Source organism: Anticarsia gemmatalis, chromosome 25 (assembly GCF_050436995.1).
Source record: "Anticarsia gemmatalis isolate Benzon Research Colony breed Stoneville strain chromosome 25, ilAntGemm2 primary, whole genome shotgun sequence".
Lineage (NCBI taxonomy): Eukaryota > Metazoa > Arthropoda > Insecta > Lepidoptera > Erebidae > Anticarsia > Anticarsia gemmatalis.
The window spans coordinates 2,291,347-2,308,423 of record NC_134769.1 but is presented as its reverse complement, the minus strand read 5'-3'; the positions used below and the strand labels follow the sequence as shown (position 1 = coordinate 2,308,423).

General features: G+C 34.0%; 1 protein-coding gene across 3 annotated transcripts in view; it reads left to right on the top strand.

The window, feature by feature from the left end:
* The first annotated feature begins 16,308 nt into the window (after positions 1-16,308).
* Positions 16,309-17,077, top strand: part of LOC142983786 (zinc finger protein rotund-like) — a 182,584-nt gene continuing 181,815 nt past the window's right edge. For all 3 annotated transcript variants that reach the window (XM_076130837.1, XM_076130838.1, XM_076130835.1), the window contains exon 1: positions 16,309-16,465. The gene's annotated coding sequence lies outside the window, so the exon portion shown is untranslated. The remainder of the gene's footprint in view (positions 16,466-17,077) is intronic.

Below are 17,077 nucleotides of genomic sequence, written 5' to 3'. Positions count from 1 at the left end.
TTTTATATTACTTCACAGCTTTTTGCGTAAAAAGGAGAAAAAAGGTAGAACAATAATTCTTAGGCGATAAGTAACAAATAAGTATTATTTATAGCTTTTATTTATCAATTTTCTAGTTCTATGGGTTTTGTAATAAATTGTTAGACATAAAAAATGTTAAGGTATTAATGACTTAGTTTGAAGTATTCATAGGTTAGAAATAAATGTATTGCCATGTTACTGTATAGCCTGTTTATGAGGGTTATCCTCTGAGTCAACCACGTTCGGAAGGGCCACTTGGTGGACCACTATGAAAGAGTAATTATTGCAAAAAAATATTTTGATACAGGTGCATATATTTTGGTGCCTAATTTCGAATGATTAGGTTAAGAACGTTTTTCTCTTAAAAAACTGTAGATCATTTCTCACTGGTTCTTAGCTATTATAATGCAAAATTTTATAGAAATCAGTTCAAGCGTATAATAAATATGGACAAAATTTCGTATTTAAAATACTGGTATACAACTCTCGTTGTAAAGTCCAATTTCTATTTAAAATTCATAGAAGCTTAAATATTTAAAAACCTTAACGTTAGCAACGCCATCTACAATCGCGAATGAACAACTTTTCCGTAATTTGAAAACGATCACTGTTGAATAGTATGGGAAGATTGTAAAGTATCGATTATACGTTAATAATAAGGGTACCTGCTATAATTACTGGTTTTCTTAGAAAGTTCATTTTCTCATACTAGTTTTCTAGACATACTATTGTTCTATAGTCTTTAGTTTGTGTAGAGTGACTATGATATGAGAAAACTAGATTAATATTTTTAATTATATACATATATTTATAAACTGCCTCTGCAATCTGAGTGTACGACTTCTAATCGCCATGTCTCGGATTTGATACCTAAGTCGGGCAAAGAGTTTTCGGTCTTTTCTTAATTATAATCGAATACAGTAGGTATAGTCCATTTTGGTAGGAAAGTATATAACAATAGATGTAATATTAAGACGTAAAACTTTATTTTTTGAATCGAAAAATTATGAACCTAAATAAAACTTTACACAAAATAATACTTACTTACACTACAATAAGTTTTAACAAAACTAGCCAGCATGACCGTATATTGATCGGAAGGACATTGTATAATGTAAAGTTTGACTCAAATCTTCTGGACCAAAAATGGCTCATTTTTTCCAAATGATTTAGTAATCATGGTCACCACAAATCTTCATAGATTATACTTAAAACGTATTGAAAGATCGTTGAAATACGAAACTTAGTAGTTAAGATTTACGACTATATTCTTTGTAAAGCAATGCGCATGCGCATGCGATTGATGAAGTCATGTAAATCACTAATATTACCCTTGCATGATACGATTGCATGCTATGACCAGCGCTAGATAATTTATTGGCAAAAAATGTGACGAAATTTTAAAATTTTATTTGTTTTTGTAAGTATTTTTGATGATATCGGCTTGCCTCACCTTTTTGGGTGAGACATATGGTTGCAAATACTCATCCATGTATTTAAAATATTGTGCATGTGAAAGTTTGTAAGGAAGACGTGTATACGTACATGTGTATGTACTTGTTAGTTTTTTGTACATTTCTGTCAAGGTCAGATGTAAAAGTCGTTATGTGATGTTTCTGATGATAGAAAAATCGGCTTAAAAGTAAAAGCCATACCTATCATTTCACGCATTTTATTTATTCATAATCATTAATGTGGTACGCTAGCTTTTCCTCCCGGAATCCCTGGCCAAGTGTGAGTTGGACATATTCATACTTCCAACCCTTGTAACACTTTTAAAATAGCTTAGTTAAGAAACCCTTAGTGCGGTCATTCGGTAGATCGGTGGCCGCATAGTGGTTCAATCACGATGTTTTCCTTCACCGTTCAAAGTAACAAAATATGAAATACATTTTTATATGTCTGTAACAATGGCTGGTTAGTCCTTATATAGACAACGCAGGGTGCTAAACTAGTATGCTTATAATTGTTAGTAATTCTTAGTTGGCGTGCGCACGAGTAGAATATAGTAACGTCTATGGGCTATGAACCGTGCAGTTCATAGGACAGAAGGTGTAGAGTCGATGTTATTCCTAAAAAAATTTGCTACGAGTACCTTTTGTTATGAACGCGAACGTTTTGTGTATTTGTGTAACTTTTAAAAACTACAGAACGGATTACAAAGGTACAGTATAATTTATACACATTACACAGTTTATTTTATTTTTTTACGAGAGCGAACTAGTTTCAAAATTAGGTACAAATATCTTTCCTACATATTTTTGAAAAGGAGAATTAGGCCTGAATTACGGCGGCTCAAAATCTCCTAAAGTGCGAAGCTAAGCCTAGCCGAAAGCAGTTAGGTAATTAGATTTTAACGCGAATGGATGACTCGTTTCTCTTTTTTTTGTGTGGTTCTATGGCCAGTGTCAAAGTTGTCAAAGTCTAACGGCCAGTTTCCTCATACATATCATAATTAATTATTTTATATTTGTTTAGTAAAGGCAAATCTTGTTTATAAAACTGTCAGAAAATTCGTGAACAAACAAATTTGACTGTAATTTTTACCCCTATACTTTGAAGAAACTGGCCGTAAGAGTTGTAAAAACATGGTTATTTGACTGGTGCCCGGTTTCTGAGGTGCATTAAGCGGCAGTTTATCAATTCAATAGCGTTTAAGTTAATATAATGTTTCATAGATAAACTACCGCAAAATGTGCCTCAGAAACCGGGCATACTAGTCAAACAGTAGTTTAATAAAGTTTTGTTTTAGTTTAATAAAAATGTATCCTTATAACCACGACTCCATCCCATTCATATCATAAAGGCGCTATCACACTAACAAAAGCGGAAACGTTGACATTTCTGTATATAAAAGTTATGCCTCAAGTGCCGTTGATCGTGCAAAAACACAGGTGTATCACAAAGGTCAACTGTGTTCGTTCAACAACCGTTGGCAGTTATCTAATCGACGACTGCGCATGTGTTGCAAATCCTTTATATTTTATGACTAGCTGACCCGCGCAACTTCGCTTGCGTCACCTAAGAGAATGGGTCAAAATTTTCCCCGTTTTTGTAACATTTTTCGCTCTCCGCTCCTAATGACCGTAGCGTGATGTTATATAGCCTATAGCCTTCCTCGATAAATGGGCTATCTAACACTGAAATAATTTTTCAAATCGGACCAGTAGTTCCTGAGATTAGCGCATTCAAACAAACAAACAAACAAACAAACAAACTCTTCAGCTTTATTATATTAGTATAGATTAGTATAGATTAACTTACATTTTTATCGATTTTAGGCGCCCATAGCCAGTTGCGCTCACCGGTCGGTAAACGATCTGTGGGTTAAGCAACCATTGGCGCGGTCATTCCATAGATGGGTGACCGCATGGTGGTATTTGAACTGGGCGTCTCCGTGCTTCGGAGGGCACGTTAATAGTCGGTCCCGGTTGTTGTCTACTAAGAAAACAGTCGTAAAGCCACGTCAAAGGCCACTGGGGCGGCTTGAACAACTTTGACACTAGGTTGACCACTAACCATACGACAAACAAACAATCGTATTATTATGAGAATCTTTTTGACTACCTCTGTCCCTTATTTAGCTTCTCTTGTCTGGTCTCTAGTCGCGCTCGCCTTTCTGTTTGCGCGATCTTTTTATGGATGGGTGACCATTCGGTCACCCATCCATAAAAAGATCTTGTGTCTAGCAGAGCACGTAGACACTCAAACTTACAGTCTGATTTAACAACTTATGCCCTAGGTTTAAAAATAAAAGCTAAAGCAAAGCAAAAGCTACCTGTGGAGCAATCTAATGCAGTTTAAGTGTCTCGGGTTTAAAAATATCATTTCTATGTTCTGCAAGGAAACGCTTAACGAATTGGCCAGAATTAGGAAATAGAGGTTGTAGAAATCCGTGACTCTCAAAATACTTTAAGCCGTTGGTCTCGTGACTGACCTCTCACTGGTCGTGTCCGTTTTCTGTCCCACACAGACTAAGGGAGTGATGGAATAGAGAGTGTACCTGTGTATTGTGCACACACTTGGACACTATAAACAAAGTGAGTAAGTGAGTTTCTTGCCGTTTCTTCTCACGAGCAACAGCTTTTCCGAAACGGTGGTAGATAAAAAAAAATTAACGATTTCAAATACTTGTTAAAGTTTATGAAATAAAGAATATTTGACTTTGACTTTGACTTTGAAAGTCCTACTCAGTTAGCTGGTTTAAATTGTTAAACTAAACTCAAAACGAACTCTACTTAGCCTTTAAAATGCGTGATAATAAATTACTAATTAAGCACTATCTTTATGTTCAAAGTTAATGTTTAATAAATATTTATTTACATATTTTTGCATAATACTTTCGAATACGTGAACGTTTTATGATTAAAAACCCTTTAGTTGATTGTTCATTTTTCATTTCCTCGTTTTGCGTAGGGGTTAAGGTGGTCCTTCGCCGCAATAATCGTAACGCCGCATGGGTTCGAATCCCACCTGGGACAAATATTTGTGTGATGAGCGTGAATGAAATATCTATATTATTATAAGTATTTATTTAGAAGCATATAAGAATGTTTATCTTTATCTGTTTACCATAGTAAAAGCTCTGCTTGATTTGGCATCAAATGCCCATCGGGAAAGTTGAGAAATTTCATTTCATTGCCGTAAAAGCATGCTACTCTGCACCTCGATTCTCTACCACTTTCGACTACCGACATCCGGCTAGCTATCGAAATTTTGACATTTAGAATGTACTGCCAAAATATTTCCTAAGACACCTGTTAGAGGCGCTGATCAAATTTTCATACAAAATTTCTCGATGACAGGTCGGTTGTCGGTAGTCGATAGTAGTAGAGAATCGAGCTACTGGTACCTATTAATAAGTGATTACTAGTTATAAGTTTAGATATATGTAAGTTTAAATTATACAGTTATTGAATAGTTAAACGACTTGTCGCAAAAGGGTGAATAATTAATATATCTAACATTTTATGTTTTGTTGTAAATTGTCACCTGCTGGTAGCCATTTCTATAAGGTGTATAAATTGTTTTACTAATTCAAGAAGAATGACATAGTTCTAGATAAAGTTTATAAATATTGTTATTTATTTTGCCATTATTCAACACTCGAAACATTTTTGGTTTTTTTTCAGTAGATTTTTCATAAAAATGTCTATAAAAGTTTATATATTAGTTCTTTCATAAAAGTCTGAAAATTAAACTTCCTTAAGAATTGCTCTTAAATGGCGGAGTCCATTAGTATTGCCATAAACAAATTAATAATCTTTTTGCACCCACTCAACCTGTATATTATCACGATCTTTGAAAATGACATACAGGACCCACAATGAACGTGCCTTTCTAAACACGGTATGTGTAGTATGGTCACCCATCCACAGAACAACCTTGGCAAGCGTAGCTTAACCACATAGATCGATCCGCGCGGCTGTACTTGGCCACGAGTTCTAAGCCTAACTCAATCAATATATACTCAGTAGAATATTCCATCATGAAATTTCCCATAGTCGGTACAATGGGAGGCAAAAAATTAAAGTCCCATGCTAGACTTTCGCTCGATAAAATCAATTGGGTCGTGTGTGCAAGCTTGTTTCTTGTCAGGCTAAGTTATTTTAGCTGCGGGTACAGTTGTACACATAAACGAATAATTTAAAAAACTTTAATCTTTTTTTATTTAAAAAAATAATTTCATTTTGAACCACCATTATAAGCCATTGTTTTTGTATTAAAAATGTAATTTATCACTGTTGAGCAAACAACCCCTTCTGTAAAGAAAAAAAACAGGCTTTGAATCTTCAAAAGCAAAGTTAGGGTTAGAGAATTTACTTTAAAGAACTTTAAGTATAATAATGTTTTCTGATTTATGTTTTCGTTTATCATTTCATCAATTCACATGTAATACTATAAACTTCGAAAACGCATAGATTTTGAAATATTTTTATAACTATTTTTCTTGCGTTCAAAAAGAATGTAATTAGGAGCGGATTATGAGGTCACCATCTATACTAATATTATAAAGCTGAAGAATTTGTTTGTTTGTTTGAACGCGCTAATCTCAGGAACTACTGGTCCAATTTGAAAAAAAAATTCAGTTTTAGATAGCCCATTTATCGAGAAAGGCTATAGGTTATATAACATCACGCTACGGTCATTAGGAGTGGAGTAGCAAAGAAAATTTTTACAAAAACGGGGAAAATTTTGACCCATTCTCTTAAGTGACGCAAGCGAAGTAGCGCGGGTCAGCTAGTTTATGATAATCTGGAAAATTAAGAAAGAAGAGAAGATCTTTGCTCCACACTGATATTAAAAATAATTTATGATGTCGCCAAAAGACCTAAATACAGGTAGGTGTTTTAAAAAGGAAACTGCACTTAGGCCCAATATAGAGGATGCTGGATTAACTTTTCTACTGATGCTGGCTATCCAAGCGCAATAGTCCTTGCAGTTGCGCTCAGCAATTCTTTCCAAACGATCTGAAAAATAATTCATTATTGTAGCAATATTTTTAAAGTTGTTTAGCGTCTTAAATTTGATACGATCAACCATATCAAAGGTTCCTGTCTCTTCAAGTGTGCTGTAATTATTTTTTAACTTTTAATTATTAAATAAAAAGTATAATATACGACATTTCGAAGCTTCCGTTGCATTATAGTAGTTAATATATTTTATAGAATGATCGTAATCCATACTTTTATTTATTGTAGAGAAAGTTCTTGTGTCCGTCTGTAACGCTTTTATCCATAAACCTCTGAATCGATTTTGATGAAATTTTGTATGAAGATAGTGGATGAACTTGGGTCATATATAAACTACTTTACATACATAAATAATATCACGACTGTTATACTCGAAGGTGTATACAGAAATGTATGAATTACACTCGCGTTTCATTATTAACAATGTCAGTCTTCAAGTAATAGGGGGCGAATCTATTGCCATATACCTGGCACGTTACTAAACTTCAGGCTTCTATTCAGAATATTCTAACAGAAGTAAGAAATTCACTTGGCCCGACCCAGGAACCGAACGTTATTCCTTATGATCAGCAGTCGCATGCACTATAGCACAGACTACAAAGACAGTCAAATCAACTATAAGTATATAGTCTACTTATTTAACAAAAATTATCATCCCTAATTAAAAATAGGAAGTAGAATTTTCTAAGCGAGCGAAGTCACGCGGATCAACTAGTAACAATAATAATTATGGCCCAGCGGGTAAACCGTCGACTTGCCGTCAAAAGGTCACCAGTTCGTTACCCGTTTGTTGTAAGAACTAATAATAGTATTAATTACTTATTATATCATGGAAGTAGATTAGTTGATAGTAATTTTTTCTTGTTTAAGTTTAATGGCGAAAGAAATTATTTAAAAAGTTAAGAATACTTTCTTTTTCCTTTTCATGAGTTAGATTCCAAACACGTTCGTGGTCTGAATAGTGGACTGGGTCTTATGGTCAGTCACTACACCAAACGTTCAATTTCTCGAACTAAATTGATTGTCATTTTTACTTTACCCTATACTTTGTAACTTCATAATAACTTTATTAAGTTAAATTTATATTTTCTAATTAGCTCTTCTATTATATAAGACTTATCCACAAAATTTTAAGCGACTAAAATTCATATAAATTACATTATAAAATTCCTAACAAAGATCCCAAAAATCGATTTTCCCGACTCAAAAATCGAACTCAGTACCTCAAAACCGACAGTCGTCCGAACATTAAGCAATAGAGTCACATATTTATGATAGCGAGTGTACAAACCACAATGTAATTATACAATCTGCACGCAACTTACGTGTTCAGCATATTTCTCACTGCTTATACTTATTTGATCAATGCTCCATATTGCTTTTTGTTATTTTCGTTTTTTCTATCATTTTTCACTAAAGTATTAGATAAACCATCTTTTTAGGTTTCAATGCCGTGTTAGTCAGTTTTAAAAAGCCTGAGTATAATAATTAAGTCAGGTTTTGTGCGATTTTCTAGTAGGTACAATCGACTAGCGAAATTTTGTCATATAAATTAACTTGAAAAGAAAATTTGTTTTCACAAAAGTCACTAGTCGCAACGATCGGTTCCTTGTGTAAAATTTGATGAAAGCTACTCGGTTGTCAATAGTCGATAATTGTAGAAAATCATCTCTTAGTTAACGCAGCATACTAGCTAATTCAAGGCCTAACTTCGCTTTTTAAAGTTTGGTTCAATAACTTATTTAATACTTACGTAACCATAGGAAACCTTTTACTGTACTGTTTATTAAATGTTTAAAATTCTGTAATTTACATAAAATGTGATATTATATTAAATGTAGTGGCTAGACTAGTAGTCTAAGCATGCGTATCCCACGCAGGTCGAGCGGCTTTAACCCGAGGCAATACACCGATGACCTTTCCAAGTTATGTGTTTTAAAAATAATGATCACTTGTTCTAACGGTGAAGGAAAACATCGTGACGAAACCATGCACGGCTAAAATTGGTTTAATACATTTATTGAGGGCATGCAAAGTCCCCAAGCCGCACTTGGCCAGCGGTGGACTCAAGGCCTAACCCCTCCCCATCGTTTAGGAGGAGATCCTTGCCCTGCAGTGGGATAGTAAGGCCAGCTGACTACGTAGGAAACAAGACACTACAGTAGCTCAATTCTCTACGTTTAGCAAGCACGTGAGAGTTCTTTAACATACATAAAATCACGCCTTTTCTCATAGAGGTAGGCAGAGACCAAAGCATTGCAAGAGTTTTTTAACTCTCCAAATTACCGGCGGAAAAGATTTTAACACCTAATTGTAATCAATATGAAATTTCCTTCAGTAATTGTTAATAAACTTTTTATAGCGATATTTTTAATACCTTATTGATTACATTAATATAACTACCGAATATATGTTTTTAAGTTGATGCAAGAACTGATTTATAACTCTTGGTAATAATTACGAAATTAAGTGATGAAAACTTATATGCTGGGGTTCTTTTATACAGTTCTTGAAGGAATGCAAGGACTGCATCACTTGCTAAGTGTATCAAGCCGCACTTGGCCAGGGTGTTCAGGGCCAGGGCCGTTCCTCGAGAAAACCCTTGGTGAGCAGTGAGACAGTAACGAATGAAATTTATTTGTTTATTTAAAGCAGTATAACAGCTAAAAAGAAATCTAAATTAGTACTTATTAAAAACTACTCATTGAGTTAGATTGCCATGGCTCGGCCGGTCGTGTATCCGACTGCTGATCATGAGGTCCCGGCTTCCATTCCCGGGTAGGACAAAGAGCTATTGATCTTTTCTTATTTATATCTGAATATTATTTATCTTTTCTTATTCATATTTAAATGTAGTCTGGAGTTAGTTCGATGTTTTTAATTATAATATGTCCTATGTTGTTTTGTGAAATTTCGTCCAAATCGGTTTAACAGTTTAAGCATTAAGAAGAGATAGACGTTTTTACTTTCGCATTTATAATATTAGTAGGGATTCTTTTATTTACTGAGAACATGTTTCTAATACGACAGGTGTTTTAAAACCTAGTTTTAATTGCTTTACACTCGGTTGAGTTCATTTGAATAATAATATGTACTTATAAACGAGCAAATTATAGGGAAAAATAATAGACATTGTTAAATATAGTGTTAGTTGAAAATATCTGACTATTTTGCTTTTGTATAAAGTATCATCGAAAACAAAGTGTAATATTTTTTTTTTCTCATAGGAATTGATTTATTTTTCTTAACAGGAAAACCTGTAGTAATTTATTAGTTTCACCCGGGAAAAGACTGTTGAACTTAAATTAAATTAAATTTAAATTAAATTAAATGCTAGATTTAGTACTTTCAATAGTTTTCATACATTGTATTTGAAACAAAATACATTCAGATATTTAAATCTTATTTTACTAAAATTATTAAAACATAATATAAAATTCCAAAATCAAATCCCACTTCTCTCAACGAACAGTCATCAATCATGCTATCTCTTTCACTCTGTACGACAATAAACAAAGACAAAGAGCTTTCTGCTGCTTACTTTTACAACCAGTATAAACTGACCTATGAGCTTATAAGACGCGTTAAATTTTCATACAAATTACAAACATACATGATATTATATTAGGTCGGGGAAAAAGTCTTTTCGCATTATAGTATGTATGAACTTGTAATAAAATCTTTTATCTTCACAAAAAAGATCGATATTTGGGTACCTCACGAGCTCACTGAAAGAATCATAATGAACCGTGCACTCATTTGTGATTCTTGAAGCCTAAGAGATTTTATTATACCCGAAAGTGTAGGAAGTGTTGAATGAAATATACCCACGTTTCGCCATTAACAATTTTAGACCCATGTAATAGGGGGTGAGGAAATTACGATATACCGGGCATATTATTACCCTGGGTTACTATTAAAACTCTTCCGTTACTGACTGACGGACCACGCACAGCCAAAACTACAGAACGTAGAAAAATTGAATTTGCTATGAAGATTCTTTAGAAAAAGTAGATGAGCACTAAGAGAGGGTTTTTGGAAATTCAACCCCGAAGATAAAATTCCACGCAGGCAAAGTCGCGGGACGGATAGCTAGTATAATATAAAATTAAAAAATATCAAAAACACTTTGACCGACTAAGGAATCGAACCCGAATACCAGTCGTATACACTACAGTCCATACTACAAAAGCTACCAAACATACACTGGTCAGTACAGGTCAACCTTTACTGGTAGATGTTTTACCACTCACCACTATAACTTGAGCTCCGAGTTTATAAGAAACGTTTCTTCGCCGAACGAACTGAGGAATGTTCGGTAGTTGCCAGAGGTCAGGTTATGTTGGCCAGAGATGCCGAGGAACGTATGAGATGACTATAGGACGCCCTTTTTGCGGATAGTCTGCAAGACTAGGCGGCATATTTCTGAAGAATATGGAAAGGTGTAGAGCGGTGTTATGGTACGGTGATATTTAAAATATTTATGGACTTTAAAAGATACTTAATTGTGACGTTTTTTTCTTGAATTAAAAAGTAATAGTCTCATTGAAGTTTGATTTTCGCGTAGCTCTGTGTTTGAAATTAAGTCAATGTTAAACATTCTCAAAACGTAAACTCGAGATTCGTGCGTGCGATAGATGCGTTTGTTTTCAACTTTTTTGAAGTCAAGTCAAAAATATTATTTATGTTAATTTCATATTCACTAAAACTATGTAATACCGAGATTTTAAGAGACATTCAAACACTACAACTAATAAAAAGCGTTTTGAAAAATAGTGGCTCATGCATTTTCCATCTGCTTTTGTAAAGATAGCTCAGTAAGAGGATATTTCTATCTCAAAATTAGTTACCTAGTAAACATACATAATACAAAAGTCCTTCTAAATAATTTAACAAACGAATGTCGTCTCCATTCATTTCTATGTTCTCCGCAGATGACGGCGGGCAGCGCGCGCTCAGTTTTTGCGCGCCATCCCAACTGGACGTTCCAAGTTCAAATTTGAAAATTGGAACTCAAACGTTCGATATTTGAAATTTTAAATTTAGCATAAAATGAGCGTCGCGTTCGGTATTGGAATTCGATTTATTTCAACTTATAAATATTTCGAGAAAACAATTCGAAATTGGTTTTATCGAGAAAAATTTAATAAAAACGTTTTAAAATTGTTACGTGTCCATTCTGATGCAAACATTTTATAATAAGTCAATACAATATATTTTTTGACGAATCACTCTTGCTCTGTATCAAGGATTAAGTATTTATTTAAACTCAGGGTAGTGCTTAAAAACATTATTTTACTTTCACATTATTCAAATTATGGGGACAGTCAAGTACGACAAATTACAAATGCATTCAAGCATTGCATACAAAGATAAAATGTGTGCGCGTGTTAGTATTTTTAAAAATCATTTGTACTTTAACTTTATTCATGTGTTTGGTAGCCGCGTATACCACGGCTCAGAATGCAGAAGAAACTTAGAAAATATTTGATATATCTATTTATTTTGAAAATAATTTCCAAATGCCATTGCTGACCGAGCGACGGCTTTTGCGGTTGAGTGACCATCGGTTTTTTGTATTTTTTCCAGGTCTTTGAAATGGTTTTTTCCACCCATGTCTGTCCCACTGCTGGACAAGGGTTTCCTTTCTAACAAAGGAGGTATTTTGACTTGAGTCCACCACGCTGGCCAAGTGCGTGTTGGGAACTATGCATGTATTTAAGAAATGTGTTAAAAGACTTTAGATATGCAAGTTTTTATCACGTTGTTTTCGATCACCGCCAGAGCAAGAGATAATTATTTCTTATATGCTAATATTTGGTCGGGGAAAAAGTCTTTTCGCATTATAGTATGTATGAACTCGTAATAAAATCTTTTCTCTACACGAAAAAGCTCGATATGGGTACCTCGTGAGCTCACTGAAAGAAATCTAATGAACCGTGTATTTATTTGTGATTCTTGAAGCCAAAGAGGTTTTATTACAAGTTCATATATACTATAATGCGAAAAGACTTTTTCCACGACCTAATATAATTTCAATAAGTCATTCGTGTGTTGTGCCTCGGGTTCGAACCGTTGACCACCTGTGCCGGACATGTAAGCATAAACCTGGCTATCAATGCTTATTGCTTTGATAATAACTAGAACACAAGCTAAGAAGCAAATCTGGGTAATATCTCCGATAGATGAGTTTGGGTAAAAAAAATGATTTACCATTTGCTTGGAAACTTTTCAATAGTAACCATCATCTTTGTTATAAAATGTGGTGTCATAGTCATGGTTAGTAAAAGGAAAATATCGTAAAACAACCGATTGCATCAGATTTTTAATTCGTAAAACAATGCGTAGATACCTGTATCCACCATGGTTGTGGGGTCAAGACCTAACCCTTTCCTCACTTCAGGTGGAAAATCGTGTCCAGCCGTGGGACAGTTACAGGTTAAATTTTTTTTTTTGTTTTTATAACAGCATATCGATATCCTTCACCAAGTCTTTGATATTAAATTTAAGAGACATTTAAATGGAAGATATTCATTCATAAATTTAGTGAGCCGATTTCCTACATCTATTTTAAAGCCGATTTCATTTCCTATATCAACTATTGAAAACTGAAAACTGTCGAAAGTCTATATAAAAACTGAGAATCGTGTACCTACCTTAGTTGAAAACTATTTGATAGCTTTGTGCAGTACATTGTTATTTTACTAATCATAGCGATTAACTCTTTACGTTAAAGCAGCAATGTATTGCGTAATGGCTATCATACAGACCGTATAGGTACAGTAGAACGTGACAATGTTTTCAGGGGAATTTTAAACGAAAACCTGTCGATACGATAGTAGGTACTAAGTTGAGGAAATAGTCCAACATCGCACTAATATCAATAAATGCGAAAATATGTCTGAACATCCCATCTTTGCAACTTAATCGTGCCCAAATTATTATTCTGGATATATTATATTCTGGATTAACACAAGATATTTTTAATTTCGAGAAATATTTTTACTCGAATCGAAATTAATAAAAAACGATTAACCAGGAATCGAACCTACACCACCTCACACCTGTAATACGAAACCCAAAGTCCCCCTATAATTATAACAATGTAATAAATGTGATACTAAGAACCAATTGTTTGTACAAACAAACCATTCCATACACTTAGTTAATAAGTCACTCACAATCATTCCCACCCATACATTTTCATTCATACAATTATATCACAGAAAAACCATGGGATTTACTTTGTGCGCTCGGAATCGAATCCGAGACTTACAGTTCTGTTAATCTGTTTGGATTAATGATTAGATGATATTCTTTATTATTTATACAAACATAAATACATGAAATTATTCAAAGGTATTTTTAGCAGTGAATAATAACGATTTAAATTACGATCCCTGTAATAATATTGCGTAATTTACTTTCATACATTTTGTTAACAATTACCGCTGGTTACTACAAATCTTTTTACGTTTAAAGAGATTAATCCACTTTGATAAAATTCGCTAAAGATATAGTTGGCTACCCAGGGTTATTTTTCTTTCAAAAGCTACTATTAATATTATCCAAACCACATGTGAGCTATTCAGCCAGCTTTCGGTTATAAAAATATTTCTAAACTCATATGACTTTACGCTCACCCTTATTTCATACCACCAAATGGCTATTTGGTGTATTTCGATACGTGTACATCTTCGGGGCAATAAAAAAAATGAAAAAATGGTAGAATTAAGGCGTAACGACCCCATCACTTCCTAGCGGAGACCCTTGCCCAGCAGTGGGACCATAAGATATTTATACAAAGTTTTTGGTGGAATCTAGTATGTCAGGAACGCTGAAAAGGATTAAAATAAAAACTGTCATATCGACATACTTATTCATTATTTTATAGTTTGAATGTAGACTAGCTGACACAACTTCGCTTGCGTCACATAAGAGAGAAAGGGTCATAATTTTCCCCGTTCTTGTAACATTTTTTACTCGTACTTTGCTCCTATTGGTCGTAGCGTGATGATATATAGTCTTTCTCGACAAAAGGGCTATCAAACACTGAAACATTTTTTCAAATCAGACCAGTAGTTCCAGTAATTAGCGCGTTCAAATAAACAAACAAATTTTTCAGCTTTATAATATTAGTATAGATAAGGGTAGTCAAGTGATATTTGTATTCATCTCCCACTCAATTGAAGCCTTCCAATCTGAAGACTACTTGCTAAAGTTGAGTGTAGGAGTATAAATTAGTAACAAATGAATTCATTAACCAGTTCTTGAAAGAATTAATCAATCAATCTTGAAATATATAATGATTTATTTAGCTTGGTGGCTAATCCCTTTATGCATTCCGGGATAGCACCCCTTCCTGCATCAAGTCAATGATGTGTAAAATATAATTATTATTTAGTAAACAAATAGGACAGACAGGTAATATGAAACAGTGTCAAATGGACGTCATGTGTTAGTTTATTTAATTCATGTGTATGTTAAAATAACTGAATGAATTGTATGGAATTTTACAAACATACAGAGAATAACCAAAAGCTGCAAATATTGAATATTATGACCAGTTAAAATCCTTCCTTCATTCCTAGAATTTAAGCCAATATATTAGGTCGGGGAAAAAGTCCATTCGCATTATAGTATGAATGAATTATAATAAAATCTTTTCTCTACACAAAAAAGCTCGATATTTGGGCACCTCACGAGCTCACTGAATGAAAACTTATGAACCGTGTACTCATTTGTGATTCTTGAAGACAAAGAGATTTTATTAAATTTCATACATACTATAATCCGAAAAGACTTTTTCCCCGACCTAATATAAATTAATAAAGGCAAACCACTGTTAATTTCCAATCAATAAATACAATTTTTTATAACATTACGCCTATTATACTCAAAGGTGTGATTGAAATTCACTATTCACAATTAATATTGTTGGTCCCACGTTATAAAGGGCAAGCAATCAACTCAGTACAATTGAACCTATTTCAGAACAGAAATTAGAAAAAGTCATAACACTCGGTCCGACCCAGGGATCAAACCTGAGACCTCGTAATCAGCAGTTGCACACTATAACTCTCAATGAGATTTCAATAATTATCATACATAACCATTCATTGTATCAAACGCCTAGAATAATGTACATACATAATAACAAGCCTGTTATATCCGAAGGTGTTAGGCGGAGGTGTGTAAAATACTATCCACATTTCGCCTTTAATAATCTTTTCCCCATGAAATAGTCGGCAAGCTTATTGCCATATACCGAGCACGTTACCAACCCCCGGACTACTATTGAGAATAATCTAATATAGATTAAATAAACCAATAGCAGCTTTTTAACCTGGAAATTGAACTCGGGGATTAGCAGTTGCTTACACATCTTTTGCTAAAACACCCTCAATTACATTCTAATAAGTATCAAACAGAACCATCCCCGTTATCAACCGCCAAAAAACATAACCCAACCCAAAAAACAATTAACCCTATCTAACCCTAAAAATAACCCTAGAAACCAAAACCTACCACAAGCATAGCGAATTAAAAACCAAACACCACACGTCTTAAAAAAGAACTATAAGACAATGTGGCCGGTGCAAAAAACGTGCAGTATCGCGAAATATATTACTTCAAGTCGCTTTAACTGTTCCTCCATTCGTATTCGCCTGACAGTTATGCTAACTTAAGCCACTCCTACAACGACACGCCTTTAAAGCCTTCCAACCTCTCTTTCACACTTACCAAATAACATACCCCTATCTCCCTCCCTCACATTACGCCTACATATTTTCCGAGGCAAGTTTTTAGTTGATCTAAGGACACCGTACGCGCTGACCGCCTTCGATGTGCGAGAGGAAAAAAAACACGGATTTTTTTTGTTTGATATGGCTTTTTCAGTGATAACGTTATCAGTGAGTGATTTTGGTGTCTGACTGTGTTTTTGTGTTGTGTTTGTGTTGTTGATAAAGGTAATTTTTATAATTTTTTGCTTAGCTTTTTTTTGTGGTCACACTGAAAATTTTTTTTTGGCAAGTGTGATCGTTTTTTTTGGGTATATCTAGGATGAAAAGTATAGGGTTAGTAGGTTTTTCGAAAAGAGGGTTGTACAGGTTTTTATTTTTCTTTTTTGAGGTTGTCAAGGGTCGCGTGTTTTTGGCGGCATTTTTTATAGGTTAGCTTTTATTAGTACTTACACATTTCTTCTACATATTATCGATGTTATACATTTTTTATTACACTGCATTAGCGTGTAAAGTATAAAGTGTTATAATGCTGTAATAAAAAATACTTTGATGTAATAAAAACACGTATTGCTTTGTTAAATCATACTATGTATAAAAATAAGCAATAGAGTAATTAAATTTAGCTATTCTTGTCCCAATGCTGGGCAAGGGTCTCCTCCCGAAATAAGGGAGGGGTTAGGCCTTGAGTCCACCACGCTGGCCAAGCATGGGTTGGGGACTGTTTATTCCTTAAAGAACTATATTTAAAACTCTCAGGCATTTAAGTTTTCATCGCGAAATTTCGTTATTGTTATCTAAAGTCGTAAATTTAAAGTTTTTTGTTTTTGCGTCAACTTA